This window comes from Canis lupus, chromosome 29 (assembly GCF_011100685.1).
Source record: "Canis lupus familiaris isolate Mischka breed German Shepherd chromosome 29, alternate assembly UU_Cfam_GSD_1.0, whole genome shotgun sequence".
NCBI classification, from domain to species: Eukaryota; Metazoa; Chordata; class Mammalia; order Carnivora; family Canidae; genus Canis; species Canis lupus.
In genome coordinates, this window is record NC_049250.1 from 21,023,589 (window position 1) to 21,050,180 (window position 26,592).

The window sequence follows — 26,592 nt, forward strand, 5'->3', positions numbered from 1 at the left end:
GAAATAGAGTTAACAAAGAACTTAATCCAGCACTTCCGGAAAGGCAAGGAAAAAAATATGGATTCTGATACTTATGAATTAATCATTCTGATACTTAGGAATTAATCATTGTGAATTAGTCTAAAGAAAAATAGGATGACTCATTCAAGGAAAATTCTTAATCTTTTCTTATTGGTAACTTACTAGGAAATACTTTCAATAATTGCATTAACTGCTTTCTGACTTGGACATATTTTTCATGCATTATCAAAATAACCTATTATTTGAATACATTTTTAAAGGAAATTCTGCAGAAAGCACATGGAATTCACCTTGTTTTTAAAAACAGAAACAAAAATGATCCTAGTGTAGTTAGTACTTTTTTTTTTTTTTTCCACAAGAGATGTGATGAAACCAAGCCTCAGAACATTTTTTAATGTTGATAGAGCAGGTTTGAAAAAACTTGTCATATAAATCAAACTGTTCTGGGGGCAAACCCATGTTGTTTTTAAACCACAGAGTGGGTCACTGGGTGTGGTTATGCACATGGTTGAATGGTGAATGTATAGATTAAAATACATTTTGCCACACTAGTTTCCAGAGGATTGTTTTGGCCTGGTGTTCCAAACCATGAGCCAAAACTTTGGTCAGTATTTTGACAACAGAGCCAGGAAAAACAAAAAAGGCTTAGCCTGTGAAAAAGAAATGAAGATGTAGTGAAGGAAAACAGTAGTCTCTCTGCCACTACCTTACTCAATCCATATGTGGGCTTAAACACAGGAAATACCCACCATTCACCGCAATCAAGCCAGAGGCTTGTGCATCAGAAAGTGCCTTGTGGAACTAATTGGACTCTATTAAGATTGTCATTGACATGGGAAAGCATTTTGAAATTTTAAATCAGAACATGCAATGTACATAGAAAAAGATAACAGTCACATTGTTGATTCAGGACTACAAAATATAGGCATAATACACACATGGACGTGAAAGATTTGTATGCGTTATTCAGTGATGTACTGTATTAATTACCATTCAGGAGCATGTTTGTCTTCCTTCACTTCATGTGTTTGCTTTTAATCTGCAATCTTTCCAGAATGGGCAGATTTCACTGAATGTATTCTGGCTCCACCTCATGAGCAGAGAAAATCCAAGCATTGCCAATTTAAAATGATAATCAACAAAGTTCATGGTACTTGCTATAACAGTAAAGTTTACAGAAAAAAAAAAAAACAGAGTTGGAAATAATGGAACTTCAGGGAACTTTTTTGCTCATGATATTGGACAAAACACATATACTGTAAGTATTCAAGCTCGCATACAAATCTAATTTTGCCAGCAAATTTTTGGGAAAGGGTATGCTACAGCATTTCTACTTTCAGATATCCTTAAAAATTATGTAAATATGGCATATATGGGAACCTTATCCTCTCTTTGTTCTTGTCACAGTACATCACATTATTACTTTGAGGCTCTACAGTGGAACATTTGTGCTTAGTTCTGACAACTGTCTCAATGTTATGGTTGCCAATCATATTTGTTTTATAGATAAGGTTAACTTGTTGCTAATATTCTTGGGTCTAAAATCATTATTTGGTTTGCTTTCTTTAAAAGTATCATTTCCCAGTATTATGGGGAACATGCTATATTTCTTCTACCTAAATTTGGGGGAAGGCATTACATTGGGTAGTCATTTGATTCAAGATTTCTTTTATTATGGAGGGTGATGATAATCATAGCCATAATCTACTTCAGAAGGCAACTGATGATAAATAAAAGCAAGATGATTTCTTTCTACATTTTTCAGTCCAATGTTTACTGCCATTTTTTGGTAGTAAGCTTCTTTGTTTAGTTAGTTTCAAAATGTCTTCTTTGTCATGGGTCACTTCTAGTGTAGTTCAACATTTCTCCAATTTCAAAAACAAAATGATTGTGTCTAGGGAGGGTATATAATTTGTGTTCATGAAACTTAGATTTACCATGAAGATACTGCCAAAGGAAAGGGGAAATTGGACAAGCAACAAATAATTGGAAGGCTCTGATGCATGTGTGTGTGTGTTGGTGTGTTTAAATCATAATCCTACTATTATGAAAATTAAAATCTTATCATCTGATTGCCAGGTTCTTTATATTAATTCTGAGATCTAATTCCAGATCTTTATTGGTATTAACTCACTTAATCCTCACAACACTCCTCTGGAGTAGATGCATTGATTACTCCAATTTTATGAGTCACAGAGAAGTAACTTGTCTGAAGACACACAGCTAGAAATCAGATCCTAAATATTTTATTGAGAAATGATAAAACACTGGGATCATAGTCTATGCTAATCTAAAAAGTATGCAGAAAATAATAAAATACTATGAGGCAAAAAGTGGGCAAATGAAAAATAGCCATTGTGGAAATATGTCATTATATCAGTTTGATATGGTGTCATCCCGCCACCAATTACATTGTCTTTCATATATGTACATCATGTGTTCACACATCATGCCAGTTTATAATAAAAGGGTCTTGCTGAGATAGAAATTCTTTTCAGTGTGGAGGAAAAGTGCTAGACTATAAAAAAGGAGAATGGAAAAACATTGATTATTTACATTTTCTAAAAGTAAAATAATTTTAAGGAGGGGTGGGATTAAGGAGGGAGACTGGGGAATAAAAGGGGAATAGCTTTGCTTTGAAGTCAAGCAAAACTGTGATTCTTGCACAGGGCTGAGCCCTCAATTTCTCCATCTGCAAAATGGAAGTAGTGCAAACTCACAGGATTTTGAGTATCATGGGTGGCAATCTCACCTTGGGAAATGTTTAAGCAGCCTGGTTTGTGGCAGATGCTCTGCAATTAGACAGCTGGGTCTGAATCTGAATTGTAAGACTGAGATAAATTCATCTTTTCAGCTTTCATTTCATGTTGTGAAGTTGTTATGAAGACGACAGCCTTACAACATTGTATTGAGAATTAAATTAAATAATGTAGATTAGGCACCTAGTAGAATTCTTGGCATAGAGTAGATGCTCAATGAGTGCCAATTATTTGAGAAAGGGTAAAACAAGATCAATAGAATTTGAATCCCCATGCCCTTTCTCATCCCTTAAAAAAAGAAAAAAAAAGCCCAAATAATAAATTTCTTTTTTCCATATAGCAGAGGCCTGGATTCTACATTTCTTATTTCTTTCTCTCTTGTGCTTTTTATATTTGAACATCAGCTTTTTCATCTATAAAATGGGTGTATATTCACTCTTAACTCGGTAGTGGTAAATTCTTACGATATCATTAGAACATCTTTAGATGGAATTGAATTTCTTGAAATTGCACCTCTACGGTACTACACATAAAAATTATTAATGAACCGACATTTAGTGAGACATGAGCTATGATTTTGTCAGGCCAAATTCTTAACCCCAGAAACCCAGGGGGTAATTTTACTTCATTGGCATGAATAGGATGATAATTTATCCAAACAGATTTAATTCCAAAACGTAATTTCAGGACAAATCTTTCCTTGTTTTAAAACCAGTTGTGTGTATGGATAATTTTCATGCAACAACTTACAAATGCCAGTGGGAAAAATAAGTGAAAGAAAATATAAAAATATTTCCAGACTTAAAGGAAAGACTGTCAGTTGAGAATGCTGTGGGTGACAGTTACACTGTAAGTCACCAAGAAAAGATCAAGGCACTTTGGACAGTACCTCTGTGTTCTTTATGTCCTGACCTTTGTTATAGCAGACTTGGAGTGATCTTGACTAAAAATCACCCCTAAGGGTACAATGAAATTTGCTCGTTAAACTATTTTAGTGTTTTTTCTGGATATCATGCATAACATGCTGCTGTCTCTCTGTGGTGGAACCAAAAGCTAATAGCTTTTACTGATTCTGCAGATAAATATCATATGTCACCACTCATTAAAAACCTGTTCTAAAATTCAAGTTCCCATTTATCAACACTGTCTTTATTTTCAATTCATGAATGTAAAAAATAACACTCAAAAACACTTGTAAAGAATCCATAGTTAGTTGTGGATAGAAAATTTTAACCTGAATATTACAGAGTAATTTTATGGATTTATATTTGGCTCCTATATATCTTCTTTGTTTCTTTTGAAATATAGTTCTAAGTACTGTCTGTGGCTCAGTTATCTATAAGTAACCTGACCATATATTTTATTTTCCAAACAAGGATACTTTTGAGGGTTGTCCAGAACAACAGGGATTGTCCTGGGAATAGAGGGAGGGAAAGCCACCTTATCTATAAGCATAGATTTAATCAACCTCGGGATTTAATTCTATAGGTTAAAGAATAAGTTGATGGTTTCATGAAAAAAAAAAGCCACAATTTTTATCAATTAATACCCATATTGATCCATAGCATATTGAAAGCAAATGTGCAAGAATCTTTAAAACCTAATAATTTTTAAAATTATCTACTGAGTTGCCAGAAATCCACATTATCCTAGACTATTGCTGATCTTTGGATCAAATTACGTGACCATTTTTGTCTTTTCATTAACAGGTCTTAGTTTTTTTTTTTTTTTAAGATTTTATTTATTTATCTGAGAGAGAGAAAGAGGGTGTGTACAGGGTGGGGAGAAGCGGGGAGGGATGGAGAGGGAGAAGCAGACTCCCCACTGAGCAGGAGGGTCTAATGGGGGCTCAATGCCCTGAGTCAAAGGCAGATGCTTAACCAAGTGAGCCACCCAGGCGCTCCAACAGGTCTTAGTTTTGAGAACAGGCATGCACAATCAAAAAAGAAAATAAATGTCCTGGAGAATAAATATTGTTTTCTCTTTTTCTTTTTGCATTATTTTTTTTTAAAGATTTTATTTATTTATTCATGATAGTCATACAGAGAGAGAGAGAGAGAGAGGCAGAGACACAGGCAGAGAGGGAGAAGCAGGCTCCATGCACCGGGAGCCCGACGTGGGATTCGATCCCAGGCCTCCAGGATCGCGCCCCAGGCCAAAAGCAGGCGCCAAACCGCTGCACCACCCAGGGATCCCTTCTTTTTGCATTATATCTCTGGCTTTTAAAACAGTGTGTTGAACTTACAAGGTATTTATTAAATATCAATTGAATAAATGAAAAAGTGAATTAAGATGTTTCTGGTTAATCCAGGGCTCTCTGGATAACTTAGACCTAATCAAGAAATAAAAGCATTTTCTTATTCTGAATTTCTATTTAAAAAGAAGACCAGGGATGCCTGGGTGGCTCAGCAAGTGATCCTGGCGTGCCATGGAGTCCCACATCAGCTCCCTGCATGGAGCCTGCTTCTCCCTCTGCCTGTGTCTCTGCCTCTCTGTGTCTCTCATGAATAAGCAAATAAAATCTTTTTTTTTATTTTTTTAAAGAAGATCACTTTCTACCCCTTTCTGGAAGATATACATTTATAAATATGGCTATATTATTTACTAAAAAATCAAGCCACAATGGATTGATTACTAAGAGAAATCACACAAATAATTCCATAGACACAGAAGTGCCACTTCAACAAAATAAGCATCTTTGATGTTTTATCTTGAGGGAGCCATTTTTATGAGTAACATGTTCCTTCAAATTCTTGAGAAATAATAAATATCTAATAATGTCCTTTTCTCCTTCACTGTTGAGTCAGTTACATAGTGGCAGTATTTTCCCCCCCCATATTTAGACACTTTTGATACCACAACTAATTTCATCTTCCAGAAAATAAATCAGAATTTTGTCTATGCTTTATTTAAGAAGCAGCTTGTTCAGACAATACAAATACTTTATGATGCCTTGTTATCCTAGGGTCTCAAGGTTGGAATGCAACCTGGAAGCTATCTGTTCTAGACACTTGACCCTCCATCTTCAACTCTGCAGTCTTTCCCCAAATGTCCTATATATTTTTGTCCTTGACCCAGCTCTGAGACTTGAGGAACAAAGAAGCTACTTTCATGAAGTACCAACAAGTAGTCTCTTTTCTAAAACCTCACACTACTCTCAGGAGTAGTCTTTCTCCTTACTGCTCCTCTCAAATTATTAGAAGCGCATGCCATTCCACTAAGCCACTCTTCAAACCTCTCAGCCAATGAAAAGACTTTGGCTGATGGTCCTTCTCTCCACCTGAAGCCCTGCTGTCGCCTTGAGTTACTTGAGTGCCCAGAGGTTGAGTGCCACACCAAGGACTTCCAGTTCTTCCCTCTTCCTCACCTCACTCTCCTCTCCACTTCATTCAGGTGACAGTTTCCCCTCAGACACTATCGTCATCTGCATTTTCCCCACCTCTAATATCACTAGTTTTTGAGCCCAACTCTGACCACAACCCTCTTGTTTTCAGCTTGTCTGTTCATGTACTCCACACCATAATGTTTCTTTCATCTCACTTGGAAACTTTGGTCACTGATCATTTTACTTTATACAAATATATTAGCCTTTACTGTTTTTATCTCAGTCCTATCTGAATTAAAGCTTGCAGGTCATCATTCCAGTAGTAAAAACAATCTTTCCAATGACCTAATGTTCCTCTAACCTTTGCTTTGACTCTATCATTAAATATTAAATATTAAATCACTAAATTTGGTGAGCCCAACCACTTACTTCCTCTGGGTCATATAACATGGCAGCTTGGTACTGCTGTATTCATGACCCCATGGGGTCTCAATAGTCCTGCATTAAATTAGCTCAGTCATTAAATCAAATCAAGTCATTTTCTTACTCTAATTCTTAAACCTCTGATCTTGTACCTCTGCCCTTTCCCTAGTACATTACCTCACATCTTAAGTTCCAGAGAAAATAAAAAAAAACAAAGAGAAAACTTCTCATGTTTTGAATCAACACCGAATATACAAATGTATCTTTCATTTATTAAATATTTTATTTATTTATTTATGAGAGAGAGAGAGAGGCAGAGACATAGGCAGAGGGAGAAGTGGGCTCCATGCAGGGAGCCCAATGTGGGACTCGATTCCAGAACTCTGGGATCACTCCCCGAGCCAAAGGCAGACGCTCAACACCCAGGTGTCCCATACAAAAGTATCTTTATCCATATCCATTCTATATTCCTTCTCTATTTCAAAATAAAATTTGACTTTTCTTTTTTTTTTCTTTTCAGACTTTTCACCTAAAGCTAAATCCCTTACTATTTAGAAGGCTACTACAGTTATATAAGTGAAAGGTGAATTAGCTTAGAATAGTTGGTGATAATTGGTTACATTCAGGAATATATTTGGACAGAAGAACCCACAGCACTTCATAATGGATAAAACATGGATGTGATATAAAAGAAAGAAAAAAAAATCAAGATTGACACTTTCCTGCAGGTTATGCTTAGACTATAGTGGATTAGAATTTATCAGACCATGCACCAAGAGCTAGAGAAGCTAATAAACTATTAAACACATGAATATACAGGCATCATAGAACTATCAAGCCAGCCAAAATGTGAGGTTCCAGGAACCACTCTTCTCCCAGAAAAAGAATACAGAGAGTGAGCCCAACGTTCAGTGCTGCTTTCCACTTGTGATACTTACAGAGCCCATATGTGGAAGCACTGAAGCTAACATGCTGATCAGAACTTGTCCCATGGGGCTAGGAAGACCAAAATGGGAGCTCAAGGCTCATCCAGATGGAGGGGCCATGGAAAACACCTCAGATGTTCTCTTGAGACCACTGAAGGGATATACCCTATAAGTAAATGTGAACTATAAATAGACCTGACTTCCTAAGACTGAAAATCGAATCACAATCCGCTCAAAGCTTGATTTCTTTAAGATTTTCTCCTACTCCCTGCTATGTGCAAAGGTACATTCTCTGGGGGAAATTAACATCATCCAGAGTCTCAAATTTCTGATAGTCAATCAAAAAAAGCAAGCCTATAAAAAATATGACTAAATAACTTAAAGCCAAGAAAATCACAGAATAAAAAAAGATAGTGATTGGCAATAATGGTTATCTGGGCATCTGACATGAACTTAAAAAAAAAAAAAAAACAGCACTGTTGTAGGGCACCTGGGTGGCTCAGGCAGTTAAATAGCCAATTCAGGGCTCAGGTCATGATCTCCGGGTTGTGGGATTGAACTCTGGGTCAGGCTCTGAACTAAGTAGGGAATCTGCTTGAGATTCTTTTCTTCTCCCTCCACCTCTCCCTCTGTCCCTCCCTGACTCTCTTTCTAAAATAAATACACAAATCTTAAAAAAAAAAAAAACACTGTCATTAATATGTTCCAAAAATAGAGGACTAGATTTTGAAGTTCAGTAGATAGCCAGACATAATGAAGTATTAAATAGAAATTCTAAGGCTGAAAAATAAAATAATCAAAATTAAGGACTTAATAGTTGAGTTTGGCAGTACATTAGACACAGCCAAAAGAGGATTAGTGAACTGAAAGATAAGTCAAAAGAAATGAAGCATAAAGAGGCAAAATTATGGAAAATGTGTAAGAGATATGTGAAACTTGGGGAAAGGTTTAGCATATTGGTTTCGGAGTTTGAGAAGGAAGGAAAAGAAAATGGGGCTGATGCCATATTTGAAAATATGGAAGTAAATAATTTTCCGAAGCTGGTGAAAGCCATAAAGTTATAAATGTTATAATGTCACATGGGTTTTTGGTCTGAAAACCTAGGCAAATGATAATGCCATTTACTAACTATGTGTAACACTGAGGAGGAGAAGCTCGAATGGGCTGGGATTAGAAGAATCAAGAATTCAGCTTTGGACATGTTAATGTCAAAATGTCTCTTAGATATTCTAGTAACAATGCTGCATAAGCAATTTGATATAGAACAAGTGGGTGAAAAATCAGAACTCATAGGTTTTTATTCTATTGCCCAGGATGCCTTGTGACTGTAGGTAAATTACTGTCATTTCCTTTCTCTAAGAACGACTTCTCATTTTTTATTAAGGATAAAAACCTATTAAACTATAAGACAATTTGAATCCTTAATGTTCTGTTGAATAGGTATACAATACTCTTTGAAATGAAACTGGCCAAAATATAATACTTAGAGAATTAAGAAACATATGAAAAGTAAATGTCTCTATGATAATTAGATTTAAGATTTGAGGAATAATATTTGACAATCAGAATGGATGTATATGTTATTTAAAACAGGAGGAGAGCACCTGGAAAGTAAACATAGTGAAGAGAAATTTTCAGGCGATTTAGCTCTGGCCACACTCATACATAGGATCCAGTTCAAGAAATAGTTTCCAACAAATGAGCCCAGGGAAGGAGAAGCTAATTGAGATGGGAGAAAATCCAGGAGAGTGGGAAGTCTCAGACCAAGTAAATAAAGCAAGTTTTGACCAGTAATACTGGATGCTACTGAAATGTTGGGGTGAAAATTGGGATTACAAATTCAGGAGTTACTGGTGACCTTAAGAAGGGCTGTTTTAGTGAAGTGATGGGGATGAAATTGTGATTTGAATGGGTCCATGAGGAAATGAGAGATTTGTGCTTTGGTAATGGTAGTCTAGGTCATTTATTTCATTACACTAGGGAAACCTAAAAATCTGGATGAAACATTTGTAAAATCTTCCAAAATCATTAGAGGGCTAAAAAAGTATTGGGTAACTGCAGAGCTAAGAAGGAGAAGGGAATCTGTAATATTGGGCTGTTTTTGTTCTGAGGGTGTTTGTAAACTATGAAAATGTGACTGAGAGAGTAATCAGTACATCTAGGAGTTTCAACAAATTGGGGAGGCAAAATTTTAGTCCAGAGTCTTCCAAGGGAGAGTGTTGGTAAACCGCCATGTGCTTTCAGTTAGTGCCCCAAAAGGAAGCACACTAAAAAAAGAGAAAAGAAGGAAGAGTAAAATAGTTTCCGCACTGACTGTTGCACTCAACTCATCTTCTCGGTCCAGAGAAGTCTTGAGCCCTGAAATTAAATTGAAATGATCCCAGATTGTTATTTCTCTCATGTTCTTGATGGGAGCAGAAACCCAAACCAAAAACCTCTTACATGGATAGATACGTGATAAAAGTGTAGTAGAATGGGAGAGGTAGAGATTCAGTAGTAAATATGAAAATGTTTACTATAAAACTTTAAAATTTTCAGTAATTTTGAACATGTTAGAAAATAAAATGTTGGCAAAAGATGACAGCTGCTTATGGAGGAAAGTAATATTAGCTTAGCTTATTATATAGCTTAGGTCTCAGATCATCTTCCAAAATTATCTTTCTACTACAATGTCCATCAAAAAAAATCAAATATAAAGAAGCAAATGAGGAGTTAAGATGACAACAGAGACAAGAACAAGCACAGATAACAGATGGACACCTATAGATACTCCACATGGTGGAGATACCAGACACAGACTGTAAAGCAACCATGGTTGCTATGTTTGGAGAAATAAAAGGTCAAGTTAAACTCAGCAAGAAGTTTTATTTAAAAAAAATTTTTTTTGAAGATTTTATTTATTCATGAGAGACACAGAGGAAGAGGCAGAGAGACCTAGGCAGAGGGAGAAGCAGGCTCCCCACAGGGAGTCTGATGCAGGAGTTAATCTCAGGACCTGGGGATCACATCCTGAACTGAAGGCAGAGCTCAAACACTGAGCCACCCAGGTGTCCCAGCATGAAGTTTTAAATGAAAGCATGATATTGCATATATGAAATGAACCAAATAGAAGTTTTAGAACTGGAAACTGTAATAATTAAAATTGATAACACAATAGCTGAGTTTAAGAACAAAATAAACTTAGCAAAAGAGAGAAACAGTAAACTTGATGATAACTAAGAATAAATTACACATAATAAAGCATGGAATAACAAAAAGATAAGAAATCCATGAAAGTTAGTGTAGGAAAATTCAGTGAGTTGCTTTCACACATATTCAGCTGGGGACCTAGAAGGGAGGAGGTGAAGAATGTAGAAGGTACAATATTTAAAGTGATTGTGTATTGAAAATTTTTAAAGGTGATAAAAACTACCAGTCCACAGAATTTAAAAGTTTAGCAAATCTAAAGTTAGAGAAAATAAAAAGAAATCCATGCACTGATAGAGAAACTGCCGAAAACCAAAGACAAAAAGAAAATCTTAAAAGTAGCATGTGTGGTGCTGGCACAGGACAGATGATAAGAGATGCAAGAAGAGATAAAAAGGAATAAAAATGATAAAATGCAGGTAAATGTAAATGAGTTGACTGTATAAAACTAAAGTAATAATGTACTGGGAGCATAAATTTATATAGAGAATTAAAATACATAACAGTTACCTGGTAGAGAGGGCAATAAATTAAATTCTTGCTTTGTCCAGAATAAGGACAATTAACATGATGTATTTTTTAATTTTAATTTTTAATTTTTTAAAAAGATTTTATTTTTTTTATGAGAGACACACACACAGAGAGAGAGGCAGAGACACAGGCAGAAGGAGAAGCAGACTCCATGTAGGGAGCCTGACCTAAGACTCGATCCCGGGTCTCCAGGATCAGGCCCTGGGCTGAAGGCGGCGCTAAACTGCTGAGCCACCTCGGGATCCCCTGATGTATTTTTTTAATGTAAAATTTTTCTTTATTGTTTCCTTCTTGTACATGCAGTATCTTTAGGGCTCTTTTGAAAAAGTGGTTTTATTGAGGTATAATTGATATGCAGTAAACTGACAAATTTTATAAGATTCAATATGTATGGACACCCATGAAACAGTTGCCACAATCAAGATAATGAACATGCACCCCAACAGTTTCCTTGTGCTTCTCTGTAATTTCTTCCTGCCTCCCATCCAATTCCCAAGCCACTACTGATCTTCTTCCTATCCCTATAGACTAACATTTACTAGATATTTATATAAATGAAACTATACAGTATAGTCCCCTTTTCTCTGGCTTTTTTTCACACAGCATAATTATTTTAAGACTGATCCATGTTGTTACATAAGACAGTAGTTTTTTGATTGATGACTTGTATTCTATTGCATAGGACAATTTGTTTATTAATTCACCTATTGATAAACATATGGCTAGTTTCCAGTTCTTGACTATTTCTTTTTTTTTTTTTTTTAAGATTTTATTTATTTATTCACGATACACGCAGAGACACAGGCAGAGACAGAAGCAGGCTCCATGCAGGGAGCCCGACATGGGACTCGATCCAGGGACTCCAAATCAGGCCCTGGGTTGAAGGTGGCACTAAACCACTGAGCCACCTGGGCTGCCCTTGGCTATTTCATATAAAGCTGCTATGAACATTTGTTTACTACTCTTCATATTTAGCACAGTATATACTATCAAGTATATATTTAGTATATACACACATACATGTGTATATATACCCCTCTAGCCCAGAGCCTACTGTAATTATTCAAACTACTCAGCAGTTTACCTTGCTTCACTTATTCCCTCCCATGAAGACCACAATAAAGACTTTTGCCTGTGCTTCCCCACACTCCTTTTGCCTCCTGACTGACCCTGGTGCTTTCCCATGTGACCCTGCTTGATAAGCCGTAATAAGATACTACTTCTTTTTTTATTTTTATTTTTTATTTTTTATTTTATTTATTTTTATTTTTTATTTTTTTATTTTTTATTTTTTTATTTTTTTAATTTTTAAAAAAAATTTTTTTAAGATACTACTTCTAATACCAGGTAGTAGAATGGGTGGGTAATATGGTACATATATATTTAATTTAAAAAAACTTGACAAAATAACTTCTAAGGTTGTACCATTTTATATTTCCATCAGTAGTGTTAGTTTTAACTGCTCCGTATACTCACTAACACATAGTAAGGTCAGTCTTTAACTTTAGACATTATAATAGGTGTGTAGTGATATCTCATTGTGACTTTAATTTGCATTTCCCTAGTGACTAAGCAAGTTGACCATCTTTTCATGTATTTACTTACTATCTGTATATCTTCTTTGTTGAAAGAAGGGTTTGTTCAAATCTTTTGTCTATTTTAAAAATTTAATCATTTTCTTATTATTGAGTTTGAGAGTTCTCTGTATTTTCAGGAAACAACTTTGATTTTTTTTTTTTAGATATGTGATTTGTAAATATTTTCTTTGAGTCTGGCTTATTTTCAATACCCTAACAGTGTCTTTCAAATAGCATAGTTCTTTATTTTAATGAAGTTCAATTTATTAATTTATTCTTTTATAGATAATGCTTTGTTATATCTAAGAAATCTTACACGGAGAGAATTTGTTCCTTGTAGGAAGTAAACACTTGAGTATTGTTTTTAATGTCCCATTTGACAGGGATGCCTGGGTGGCTCAGCAGTTAAGCTCCTACTTCAGGCCCAGGGTGTTATCCTGGAGTCCTGGGGTTGAACCCACATCAGGCTCCCTGCATGGAATCTGCTTCTTTCTCTCTCTCTCTCTGCCTCTCTCTCTCTGTCTCTCATGAATAAATAAATAAAATCTTTAAAATAAATAAATAAATCTCATTTGACAACTTGCAGCTTTAAATTGAAGTGTTTAGAACATTTACATTTAATGTGATTATGGATGTGGTTGGGTTTAAATCTACATTTTTATTTTTTATTTTTATTTTTTTATAAATTTATTTTTTATTGGTGTTCAATTTGCCAACATATAGAATAACACCCAGTGCTCATCCCATCAAGGGCCCCCCTCAGTGCCTGTCACCCAGTCACCCCCACCCCCCGCCCACCTCCCCTTCCACCACCCCTAGTTCATTTCCCAGAGTTAGGAGTCTCTCATGTTCTCTCTCCCTCTCTGACATTTCCCACTCATTTTTTCTCCTTTCCCCTTTATTCCCTTTCACTATTTTTTATATTCCCCAAATGAATGAGAACATATAATGTTTGTCCTTCTCCGATTGACTTATTTCACTCAGCATAATACCTCCAGTTCCATCCACGTCTAAGCAAATGGTGGGTATTTGTCATTTCTAATGGCTGAGTAATATTCCATTGTATACATAGACCACATCTTCTTTATCCATTCATCTTTCGATGGACACCGAGGCTCCTTCCACAGTTTGGCTATTGTGGACATTGCTGCTAGAAACATCAGGGTGCAGGTGTCCCGGCGTTTCATTGCATCTGTATCTTTGGGGTAAATCCCCAACAGTGCAATTGCTGGGTCATAGGGCAGGTCTATTTTTAACTCTTTGAGGAACCTCCACACAGTTTTCCAGAGTGGCTGCACCAGTTCACATTCCCACCAACAGTGTAAGAGGGTTCCCTTTTCTCCGCATCCTCTCCAACATTTGTGGTTTCTTGCCTTGTTAATTTTCCCCATTCTCACTGGTGTGAGGTGGTATCTCATTGTGGTTTTGATTTGTATTTCTCTGATGGCAAGTGATGCGGAGCATTTCCTCATGTGCTTGTTGGCCATGTCTATGTCTTCCTCTGTGAGATTTCTCTTCATGTCTTTTGCCCATTTCATGATTGGATTGTTTGTTTCTTTGCTGTTGATTTTAATAAGTTCTTTATAGATCTTGGAAACTAGCCCTTTATCTGATACGTCATTTGCAAATATCTTCTCCCATTCTGTAGGTTGTCTTTTAGCTTTGTTGACTGTATCTTTTGCTGTGCAAAAGCTTCTTATCTTGATGAAGTCCCAATAGTTCATTTTTGCTTTTGTTTCTCTTGCTTTTGTGGATGTATCTTGCAAGAAGTTACTGTGGCCTAGTTCAAAAAGGGTGTTGCCTGTGTTCTCCTCTAGGATATTGATGGAATCTTATCCCACATTTAGATCTTTCATCCATTTTGAGTTTATCTCTGTGTATGGTGTAAGAGAATGGTCTACTTTCATTCTTCTGCATGTGGATGTCCAATTTTCCCAGCACCATTTATTGAAGAGACTGTCTTTTTCCCAGTGGATAGTCTTTCCTCCTTTGTCGAATATTAGTTGACCATAAAGTTGAGGGTCCACTTCTGGATTCTCTACTCTGTTCCATTGATCTATGTGTCTGTTTTTGTGCCAGTATCACACTGTCTTGATGACCACAGCTTTGTAGTACAACCTGAAATCTGGCATTGTGATGCCCTCAGCTATGGTTTTCCTTTTTAAAATTCCCCTGGCTATTTGGGGTCTTTTCTGATTCCACACAAATCTTAAAATAATTTGTTTCAACTCTCTGAAGAAAGTCCATGGTATTTTGATAGGGATTGCATTAAACATGTAAATTGCCCTGGATAACATTGACATTTTCACAATATTAATTCTGCCAATCCATGAGCATGGAATCTTTTTCCATCTCTTTGTGTCTTCCTCAATTTTTTTCAGAAGTGTTCTGTAGTTTTTAGGGTATAGATCCTTTACCTCTTTGGTTAAATCTACATTTTTAAATTTGTTTTCTATTTGTCCCATGCAGAACTGACTACATAATTTGTGTGGTCTAGTGGAACGTGAAATTGTGGGGTCTTTGTTCATAAATTATTAATTATTTCAAAATAGCAACAATGGAGCATTAATTGAAATTCAGTACTCTTCTAAGTGCAAAGCTTCATATGACTGTACAGGTCAGATGCCTATTAACCTGGTTGTACTTCCATCTGTGCTTTTTTCTCTGTTTTCTTTTTTTCTACCCTTTTTGGATTAAATGATTTTTTAAAATTAATTCAACTCTATTGTTGACCTATTAACTATAACTCTTTGCTATGTTATTCTGTTGGTGGCTTTAATATAACACACACACACACACATATTCACATGATATACTACATCACATACATTACAAAAAACCCTAGAACAGTATGCTTCCATTTCTTCTGTTTCAGCTCTTCTGTTATTTGCTGCCCTATGTTCTGCTTTTGTATATGCTTCGACGATTATACATTATTATTATTTTGCTTTAAATAGTTTATTACTTTTCAGGATGTTTAACAAGCAAAAGTGTTTATGTTTACCCACGTAGTTACCTTTTCTGATTCTTTTCATTCTTTGTGTAGATATAACTTTTCATTTGGTATTATTTTCATTTTGCATTAAGGACTTTCTTATATATATGTGTATATATATATTCTATATATATGTGTATATATATATTTCCACATATATATATATATATATATATATATATATATATATATATATATATTTCAGTGCAGGTCTGCTATCATGTTTAACTCTGCTCTTCTTTTTTTTTTCTCTTCTTGGTTTTAAGATGTTTCTTTTTATCACTCAGATCACAATTTGATTATGTTTCTTGTGTTTTGTGGTATTGAACTTCAAGAATTTGTGGATTAACAGTTTTCATCAAATTTTAAAATTTTTTGACCATTATTTTTCCAGAAAAAAATTCTTTCTCCTTTCCTCATTCTCCTCCTGAAGAGATTCCAATATCATGTACATTTGGTTGCATAAAGTTGTCCTAAAGTTTAATAACCACTGATCCTCTGTACTTTTTTCAGTCCTTTTACTCTCTATGTTGCACTTCAGATGTTTTTTATTGTTATGTCTTAAGGTTTACTTATGTTTTCTTCTGCAATGACTAATCTGCCATTAATCTAATCTAGTGTTTTGGGTTTTTAAAAGGCTCCCTGTGGGGATACTGATGTGGGACTTGATCCCAGGACCCCAGAATCATGACCTGCGTCAAAGGCAGACGTTCAACCACTGAGCCACCCAGGTGCCCCTAATCTAGTGTACTTTTTTCTCAGTCACTGTGATTTTTTATTTAAAGAAGTTTCATTTGTCTTTTTTAGATTTTTCCTACTTTAATATGATTAAAGCTTCCCTCTAAGATAATATCTATCAGCTAATATCTTACAGCTTCCCTCTAAGATACTATCTATTTTAATGTATGTTTCTATTAACCCTATCATTTGTGTCATATCAGAGTGAGATTCAATTGATTGATTTTTTTCCTCCTCATTATGGGTTATATTTTTCCATTCCTTTTCATACCCAGTGACTTTTCATTGGATGCCAGTCACTGGGTATTTTACCTTTTGTGGTGCTAGATATTTTTGCATTTCTATAAATTTTCTTGAGCTTTATCCTGGGATGTGGTTATTTTAAATCTGTTAGATTTTTGTGGTCTTGTTTTAGCCTTTGTTGCATGGGACAAGGGCAGCATCTTAGCCTATGGTAATTTGTCCCCAGTACTGAGATGAGACTCTTTTTAGTAATTAAGTAATTCTTGAGTTTGAGATTTTTCACTCTGGCTGTTAGGATTTGTTTTAATCAGATATGGTAAGATACAAAGACATGGAAATGACTATCATGAAGGAAGATGTCTTTTTCCTGACAGTTCCCTAGAGATAAGAAGCACAGCTTATCAAGCAGGGTCACATGGGAAAGCTCCAGGGTCAGTCAGGAGGCAAAAGGAGTGTGGGGAAGCACAGGCAAAAGTCTTTATTGTGGTTTCCATGGGAGGGAATAAGTGAAGCAAGGTAAACTGCTGAGTAGTTTGAATAATTACAGTAGGCTCTGGGCTAGAGGGGTATTCCCTAGTTGTCTGGTGCCTGGCCCTGGGGTAATTAGGGCAGAGAAGTATTGTCTTCTCAAGTGTTCAATTAAAGAGATAGTTGAGGGTTTGAGCTGCTCTATTGCTGGTTTGCATATAAAAGGTGTGCTTGCAGGGGAGTCATTTGCATTTCTAGGAATTAATTAGCTAACTCTGGGAGGAGTAGTCTCTTTTTAGTCAGTGAAACCCCAGATGCCAGTGCATCAAGAATACAGAAATTAAGAAAATAGAGTTAATATAGGAACAAGCACTATTCCTGTTCCCCGTGATCTGGGGGCACTCTCTCCTCTCATACTTTGGGCAATTCTTTCCCCAGTCTCGAGGAATTTCCTCATAGGCACTCAATTGCATACTGGAGACAAACTTTTTGCATATCTCCAGAGCTCCTCCTGTGTGCAACTCTCCTCTCTGGTACTCTGCCTTATAGCCCCTAGTAACTTTTGCTCCTTTCCACTCCCAGATCTACCTCTACACTTAGAAATAACCATCTAGCTCTCCTTTGGATCCCCCTCTTTGCACCACAGCCTGTACTGCTTTCTCCAGGCAGTAAGCAGAGGTTAATTGTAAGGCTTACCTCATTGCCTTGCAGGGAGCATACTCCTTAGGTTACTTATTTAATATCTTTAGAGATTTTTTTGGTGATATATATGTATATGTATTATATAATATATATTATATTATATACATACGTATATTTGGTAATATATATACACATTTCAGCTAGCTTTTCAGGTTGTTTCAGGTCAGAGGATAAATTAAGCCCTTGTTACCCAATTTTGGCTGGAAGTAGAAATCTAACATAGGGTTTTGATGAGTCAGGGGTATCTATTATAATTTCTAGGAGAACTAATAAAATATCTTCAAAACCCATGCAATTTCCAAATCAATAAAGAAATTATAGGGGAATATTTAATCTAAAATAAGACAAGGATGGAGTGAAAAAGTAATGAAGACCAAGCAAAAACAAATAGAAAGACATAATAATTATGGTAGATTTATGCTACATTACACTAAAATTACATTACATTAAAAATTGCATTAGTAATTATAAATTAAGTAAATTATGTAATGAAATGGCAAAGATTATATTGGATTAAATGAATCCCAACCATATGCTATTTTTCTATATATGACAAAAAACAAAGGTTGAGAATAAATGGGCTAACATATATCTCATGTAGTTAGAAAAAAGAACTCCAGCTCAATCCAAAAGGAAGGAAGTGATAAGACCAGATATTAATGAAATAGCTATAGTGAAAAAAGAAACCAAAAGATCCATAGGAAGTTAAATCTGTAATTTTGAACCTTCAACAATAACCAAACCAAACCACCCTCTGGGACTGGATGGATCAGTGCAAACACTACTATTTAAGGAAGAACTAAGACACAAACTTTTCCAGAGCATTGAAAAAGAGGAAGCACTTCCTATTTCCTTTTCATGAGGCCATCATAACCTTAATTTTTAAACCTGATGAAGGTACTGTAAGAGGAATAATTTAGGCTGATGTTCCTTATGAGGATAGATCAAAAAAAATATTCCACATAAAATATGTGGAAGCAGAATTCAGCAATACATAAATTAGACAATAGATTATGCTCAAACTGGATTGTTCCAGGAATACAATGTTGGTTCAACATTTGTAAAATGTGTCAGGGAAGGTTTGTCGCATCCTTTAAAGGAATAAAGGAGAAACATTGTATGGCTATTTCAAAAGATGCAGAAAACGTGTTTAATAAAATTTATATTCAGTTATGATAAATATTCTTAGCAAACTAGGAACAGAAGGGAACTGCCTCATCTCTAAAATACCTGTAGCTAATATCACACTGTGGATCACATGATCAACATGAGTCGGTGGCAGTGCAATAGCTGTCAAAGAACTTGACCCAGTCTTAAAAAGAAGCACAGAAAAAAATAAAAATAAAAGTAAAAATAAAAATAAAAATAAAAAGAAGCACAGTGCTTTGCTCAAGGAAGGCTAAGTCCTGCTCTTCCCTGCTTAGGTCAGATAACATCTGGGATATTGTGCTGGTTTCTTGGGGCCCTAGTCTAACAGGGACATGGCCAACTACAGAGACCCAGAAAAGATGATGATGCCATAAATAATGGTAAGTGAGCAATGGTGCAAACAATTAAAAAGGAGACTTAACAAGTGGCCAGTGCTTCCGGGGAGGATCTCTAAACTGACTCTGAGCATCTAGGGGAAAGTATAATTAGTACTAGAGGAGAGCAGTTAAAGATAGATGCACTTAGGAACTACACAAGGAAGAGCTTTTTAACAACTAAAACTCTGAAAATGAGAACCATCTGCTAAGTTCTCCGATGCTCTTAGTGTTTATTAAGAAGCTGGATGAGACTTCAGCAGGGATATTGCAGAAAGGATTGGGCTGAATTAGCAACATCTAAAACGACTTCTAACCCCAAGATTCTATAATTCAATAATCATAGATCAGAATTTCAATGCTTTTTACAGAAAGGCCATGGTAAGCTTACAGCATGATGCTTAGGGCAGCAAACACAACATCCATACCAGAATAGTTGCAAGTGTCAATTGCTTTGCATTTCCTTTCTGATTTTGTTAGAAATCGCTGATACCATTTACTTGCCAAGAGGATATTTTGCTCATCTTGTCATTGATAAACTCTGGAGGCATTTTAGTTAGACTGTAGATCAGTCACCAGATTATTATATAGGGTCCAGGTATCGTCTGCTCTGAAATTTCATGTTATGCCATTTTTCCTTTTATAAGAGACCTACATTAGCACCTGATTTTTGCTAAGCAAAAGAAATCTGAAGAGGTTTCATGTTTTTACCAAAAAAGGCAAAAAGCAAAAACAGTGCTTCTTCAACGTTTATTTTGCAGCAGGCAGTTGTAGAGGCAGCTCATACCCAGCCCAGTGACAGTGGTGCTGCCAAGCTCTTTTTGCAGGCCATAGCCTTCCACTGTGTCTTTGAGCATCTGTGCTCTATCTCAAATTTATTTTGTGCATCCATTAGCAAGGTGTGTCTGAAAGTATCAGAAAAGCCTAAGAGAGGTTCTGTTTTTCGAAGTCTGGGAATTCTCAAAAATCTTTCTATATAAATTAATGGTAATTACTTCTTCACTATATGCCGTTTCATCTCATGAAAGGTTTCATGGGAATGCTGTACTTTTGGATAGTGGGAAAAGCCTGTACTTAAAAGTCCATCACTTAGCTTCTTTTGGTGTGAGGATATTTAATGAATGGAAAACTTGAGGAAGTTAAACTGGTTTCTCAACATGATTTGCTCATGATCTTTTGAACTTTTCTCATCCATTATGCTCCATTTGCATATCATATTTCTTCTTTTGAAACTGGGTCTATTTCTAAACTGCCTTTCATATGTCACCTTAATTTAACAGATTTTAAATGAAATAGCAGCAAAAACATAGCATTTAAACAAAATTTCTCTCCTAAATTTCTTGAGAACCAGTACCTTCTTAACGATCTTAATGTACATGTCTAACTTATTTTCCTGAATACTCACTATCTTTTAATTTGAGTTGTGTTCCTTTAAAATTGCATGTTGTTTCTAGTGGCTCATGAATACCTCATATTGTTATTAAATATGGCTATATATCAGTTCCGTAAAAATATCTAGGTGGTTATAACATCTTGTTAGAGAATTTGTGAATTCCTCCAGTTTTCCCTAGCCAACAATGGTTCTTTGCAAGCAAAAGTTTTTTTATTTTTTTAAGATTTTATTCATTTATTCATGAGAGACACAGAGAGAAAGAGAGAGAAAGAGAGAGAGACAGAGACACAGGCAGAGGGAGACACGCAGGGAGCCGGATGTGGGGCTTGATCCTGGGACTCCAGGATCATGTCCCCAGCTGAAGGCAGATGCTTAACCTCTCAGCTACTCAAGTGTCCCCAAGCAAAAGTTTTGTTAGCTCACTGGGAGAGAGAGAGTCACAAAGTCAAGTCCTGAAAGCCAGCGCTAATCGGAAGACCTTCGTGATGCCTGTCCAGTGTCTGAAAAATCACTTCTGGTCTCGTGATTTTTATCTCTTCAGAAACATCTAAGCATTGAGACAATGGCTAATGTCTTACATCTGAATCTGAGTAATGTATCAAAAGGATTTATACCCACAGCTATCTTTTTTTGCTATCCTTTGATTTATGGATTGTTCAGATTGTCATTATTTAATATCGCCTGTTTTCCTAGTTCTTTTTTTTAAAGTTTTTATTTTTACTTTTTATTTTTTAAAAGATTTTATTTATTTATTCATGAGAGAAACAGAGAGAGAGAATGAGAGAGGCAGAGACACAGGCAGAGGGAGAAGCAGGCTCCAAGCAGGAGCCTGATGCGGGACGCGACCCCAGGTCTCCAGGATCATGCCCTGGGCCGAAGGCAGGCGTTAAACCACTGAGCCACCCAGGGATCCCCCTATTTTCCTAGTTCTAATTCTGTATTTCAGTTATGGTTGAAAAGGCTTAAGAATAAAGACTATGTGTCCTCTTCTTTTAAATACCTCATTTTACTTCAATAAATATTTATTATTTTATTCCTTATTATTTGATATATTACTTTGTCAAAGTTAAATTTTTAGTCTGGCAAGAATAATTATATATTGTTAATACTTACCTATTTTTCAGGTGCAATCGAATATATTTTTGAGAATTACTTCTTTACAGATTGATATTTATTTTTACCCACATATAAATTTTAATATTACCACAGGTATGTATGTAGTCTTGAAGAATCCTTAATTTATTTTTTAAATTACCTAAAAATTTCAGCTAATGATTTGAACGTATGCTATTATTATGGCTAACATAAAATCTTAAATTGTGCACAAATTTTAAACAACACACTAGTAACCCATAAAATAACATTTGTAGGAAATATTAACACTTAAAATCTCATATTATAGATTTTTACATGATTGGGCTCTATAAAATTTCTGCAAATTGAAACATTTGAATGACTAAAAGCAAGTGCTTTAGTAATATACATACCTAATTATCTCCAAATTCATCTGTATAGAATTTCACAAAGTAGGTCATAAGTACTTGTATTATAATTTTGAAATGAAGTTGCATTGTATAAAATAAATTGCAAAGCATTCAGAAAGACTTACAAAATGCATGAGTGTTTTACTGTAACCTAACATTGTATAGAATTTGGTATAAAGTTAATATGTTTTGGGTTTCTGCCAAGAGAAATTAGTTACTAGAAATGCTGGAAGAAATTTATTCTGACCTTGTCCTACAGCATAGACCCCCAGGGCACTGTTAAAGCAATAAAGAACAATGAAAAATCAAAAACTAGTTAGAAAGCCAATAGAAATCAGACTTGATCTTGTAGTAATTTTATGCTAAGGAGACCAAAACCATCCTTAGGAGCTGGCTTTCGCAGAACAAAGATCAAGCTAGTCTCTTTCCTATCTTCATTTAATAAATATGTTTCCTAAATAAATCAAAGGTGAATGAATTTTTCATAGTAGAGTTGGTTTTTAAAGAGACTGATCAGGAACACTCTTCCACAGGATATGTAAAAAGATGATGATTCAGAGTTTTTGTGCTTTGTGATTTGCAATCAAATTTAGAAATGACATACAAAATTTAAACATCTAATTTCTCTAATGAGTATAATGAAAATAAACTCAAAATTATGCAATTCAAGATTCTGGAACTGCGTTATCCAAAACAGTGTCAGTTAAATTTCAACTTCAATTTCAATTTCAATGAATTGGATAAAGTTAAATATTTATTTCCTCTGTTGCATTCGTCACATTTCAAGTGTTCAGTAGCCAAATATGACCAGTGACTATTGTATTGGACAGCACAGATATAAATCATTTCCTTGCCACAGAAAATTCTATTGGAAGAGAGACTTCCCCTATGCAGCAACAGTATGCATAGCCCAGCTGGTCCTTTTCTTCTTCTTTTTTTCTTCTTTCAATTTGTGTGTGTGTGTGTGTGTGTGTGTGTGTGTGTGTGTGTTTGGCAAAGAGTTTTTATTTTTTATTTAATTTAATTAAATTAATTAATTAATTAATTAATTAATTTATTTATTTATTTATTTATATTGGAGTTCAATTTGCCAACATATAGCATAACATCCAGTGCTCATCCCATCAACTGTCCTCTTTCAATTTTTATTTAATCAGAAAAACCATACATTCCAAAAAGTCATTCTCTGATTCTTTTGGGAAAAAAAAGGGGGTGGGGAGGAAGCAGGCAGAGCCTGGGTGGCTCAGTTGGTTAAGTACCGGATTCTTGATTTTGGCTCAGATCATGAATTCAAGGTCCTAAGATTTAGTCCTTAGCAGTTGCATAGGGCTGTGTAGGGCTCCAAGCTGTGTGTGGAGCCTCCTTAAGATTCTCTCTTTTCCTCTGCCTCTTCCTTCTGTGCATGTACTCTCTTTCTCTCAAAAAAAAAAAAAAAAAAAAAAGTCTATTTCTGCTAATGACAAGCATTATTGACAAAAACTGACCAGTTCTTTAAAAAAACAAACAAAATTTTACTATTTTGTGAGCCACTACTATTCTGCATATCAGCACTTTAGTAGCAGAATTGATTGACACTAGATCATTATAATTGTAAGGAAATGAATCATGAGTGCAAAACGTATATGGGCACTGAGATGGATAGTTCGGTTATTGAAAATGGATTTGGATCTCTGTAGTGGGGACTGCCTTAGATTCTATTGCTGTTTTGAGAGAGAGTTTTACATGGTCAAGTGGGAAGAGAGGGAGCCAAATAATCCTACAGGTTGGTCATGCTGGGATGTCCTCGGGCTAGTGACTCAGGAGTGCAACTGAACCAGAAAATGGGTTGGAGTTAGGGTCAGAGGGGCAGGAAAAATGTTAAACCATGTAAATTCCAACCTTCAGAAACCAATTCCATGAAAACCACAGTGACTCAGCAGGAAAAATGCTTATTTGAAGGAGTATCTCTAAATTGGAGACTCTGAAACTCTGCATTTGATTAAGCCCACTTAAGAAGAAAACACCTTCATTTTGTGTTGGTCTGTTATCTTCCAATGATTAAAATGATATCATTACCACTTATAAATTTTATATCTCTCCTAAAGATTACATTTAAAAAACCCACTTAAATGATACCATGTTTCCATAAAAGGCAGTTTCTCTTCTCACTGAAATAATATTCCCTTAGGGTCAGATTTACATCTCATTGCAACGCCATGGGAGAATTAGGCTTGAAGAAAGCAAAGAGAATCCTCATAGGGTTACATAGGATGAAATTTGGCTCAGACATTATTTTTTAGATGGAAACTGATAAACAGAGTAAAAGTTAAAATATACAGAAACGGGGATCCAAGGTAACAATGCCAAAAGAAAGGAGCCTTTTGTTGTTGTTGTTTCCACGTTGTTTTCTGTCTCCCTTCTCTGTGCTATTTTGACCGATTTTCCCCTGGTTTCTTTTATGCCTGTGCTATTAGGGCCTTCTAGCATGAAAAACTACGAATTCAAGTAAAAAGAAAATGGTTCCTTGTTCTATTTATCTTCTGTAATGATGAACTCTGAGTTGCATACTCTCTGTGTCTCAAACTATGACCTAAAAGATCAGTCTCTTGGCTGAAATTAGTCCTTGGGACACGCTAGCCACAGGGCAGCAAGTACACAGACTGCCTCATCTACCCTTTGCTAGAGCCATCACCCTGTGCTCTGACCTGACACCCTTATGTCTAGAAAACCAGTGAGGTCTCATGCTTATTAGAATTGTGAATTTAAGCCCCAACGCATGCATGTGACAAGTATAGAAGTAACCCATTTCATTGTTTTTTCTTAAACTCACTTTCATGTTTTTACTGTCTTTGCTTCATCTTGCTTTCTTGCTATCGTACAATATTCTAGTATATTTTTGTGGTAATTCCAAGAAGGGATTGACTGTGGTCTATTTTACTTATTATTTCAAATAGTCTATAACAGCTCTTTGTAATTTAAAAAATCCAGACTGTGGAGCTCTCTCACATTCTCGGAAAAACATAATTTACTTTCTAGTTGCATGTAGTATTTCTATATTACATATTCTGGGTTGCTCCTAAATTACTTTTTGGTTGATATTATTTGGCCAAAATTCAATTCTATAATCATAAACCATCATGCAGAATGTGGGAAATGTTATTTTATACCTGCATTAAGCATATTTTCAGATATTCCTAAAATGCTAATTGCTCATTTTAGAGACATAAAGCCAGTTAATCCCATGAAGTCTGTAAAAGTTATGTAGCTCAAACATTGCTTTATTTCTCTTACTGTGGTATCTATGTATGGTTTCTAGTCTATGAGCTGTGGTTGGTACATTTCAAAATCCTAGGTGCTTTTTAGATGAAGAAACCCATTTTGCTATAGCTTGTAACATGAAAAACCATACCACTGTATTCAGAGAGTATATATTATGTGCAGGGCACTGTTCTAAGCCCTTAAATGTCTTACTGTCTTATTTAATTATCAGAATAATTCTCTCTCTCTCTCTTTAAAGGTTTTATTTATTTATTTGACATACAGGGAGAGCAAGTACACAAGCAGGGAGAGAGGCAGAGGGAGAGAAAGAGGGAGAGGGAGAATTGGGCTCCCAAGTGAGCAGGGAGCCCTATGCTGGACTTGATCCCAGGACTCGACCTGAGCCAAAGGCAGCCGCTTAGCCAACTGAGCCACCAAGGCACCTCAGAACAATTTTCTTATTATCCCCACTTTACAGACAAAGATGTTAAGTAACTTGACCAGGGTCTCACAGCTAGAAAACAGTAGAACCGTAATTTGGCCCCAAGAAAATCTGACTTCAGAAAATCCATCACAATGAGGAGAAATGTACCTCTGGATGCTTAAACTATCATGGGGAATAGTGGGGATATTTTTGTATTTAGTTCCTAATTACTATTTAAGTCTCATTGGCATACACAAGATAATAATGACTAAGTTATTTAAAGGGACTGAAAGGAGCAATGTTAAACATATTGGTTTAAACCCACCATGTGCTCAGCACCATGCTGGGCAGGCACTTTGGTAATCATTTTATATGATTAGAAGGAAGTTTCAAAATGCTGTCTGATATCATATTATGCCAAAATAAAGGCACTTCTCTTTTAATATTCAAGTTTCTGAAACTACTACATTATTAAAATATATCTGAAGGAAGAGAGTATTGTAAAAAGATCAGTAAGATTAGAAACACATGAATGATTCCATTGAAAGATTAATTACCCATTTTTGACATTTGTCACAATATGGAGACATTTGTGATATATGAGAATATAACATTTTTGTAGTATACAATATGTTAA

At 35.5% G+C, this 26,592-nt stretch overlaps 1 protein-coding gene and 1 long non-coding RNA gene across 6 annotated transcripts in view; one reads left to right on the forward strand and one right to left on the reverse strand.

Annotated features, from left to right (window-relative positions):
- The window catches only part of EYA1 (EYA transcriptional coactivator and phosphatase 1), a 418,629-nt gene that overhangs the window by 363,512 nt on the left and 28,525 nt on the right, over positions 1-26,592 (reverse strand). The window lies entirely within an intron of this gene.
- Positions 1-26,592, forward strand: part of LOC111093119 — a 37,603-nt gene that overhangs the window by 3,846 nt on the left and 7,165 nt on the right. The gene's annotated exons all lie outside the window — the stretch shown is intronic.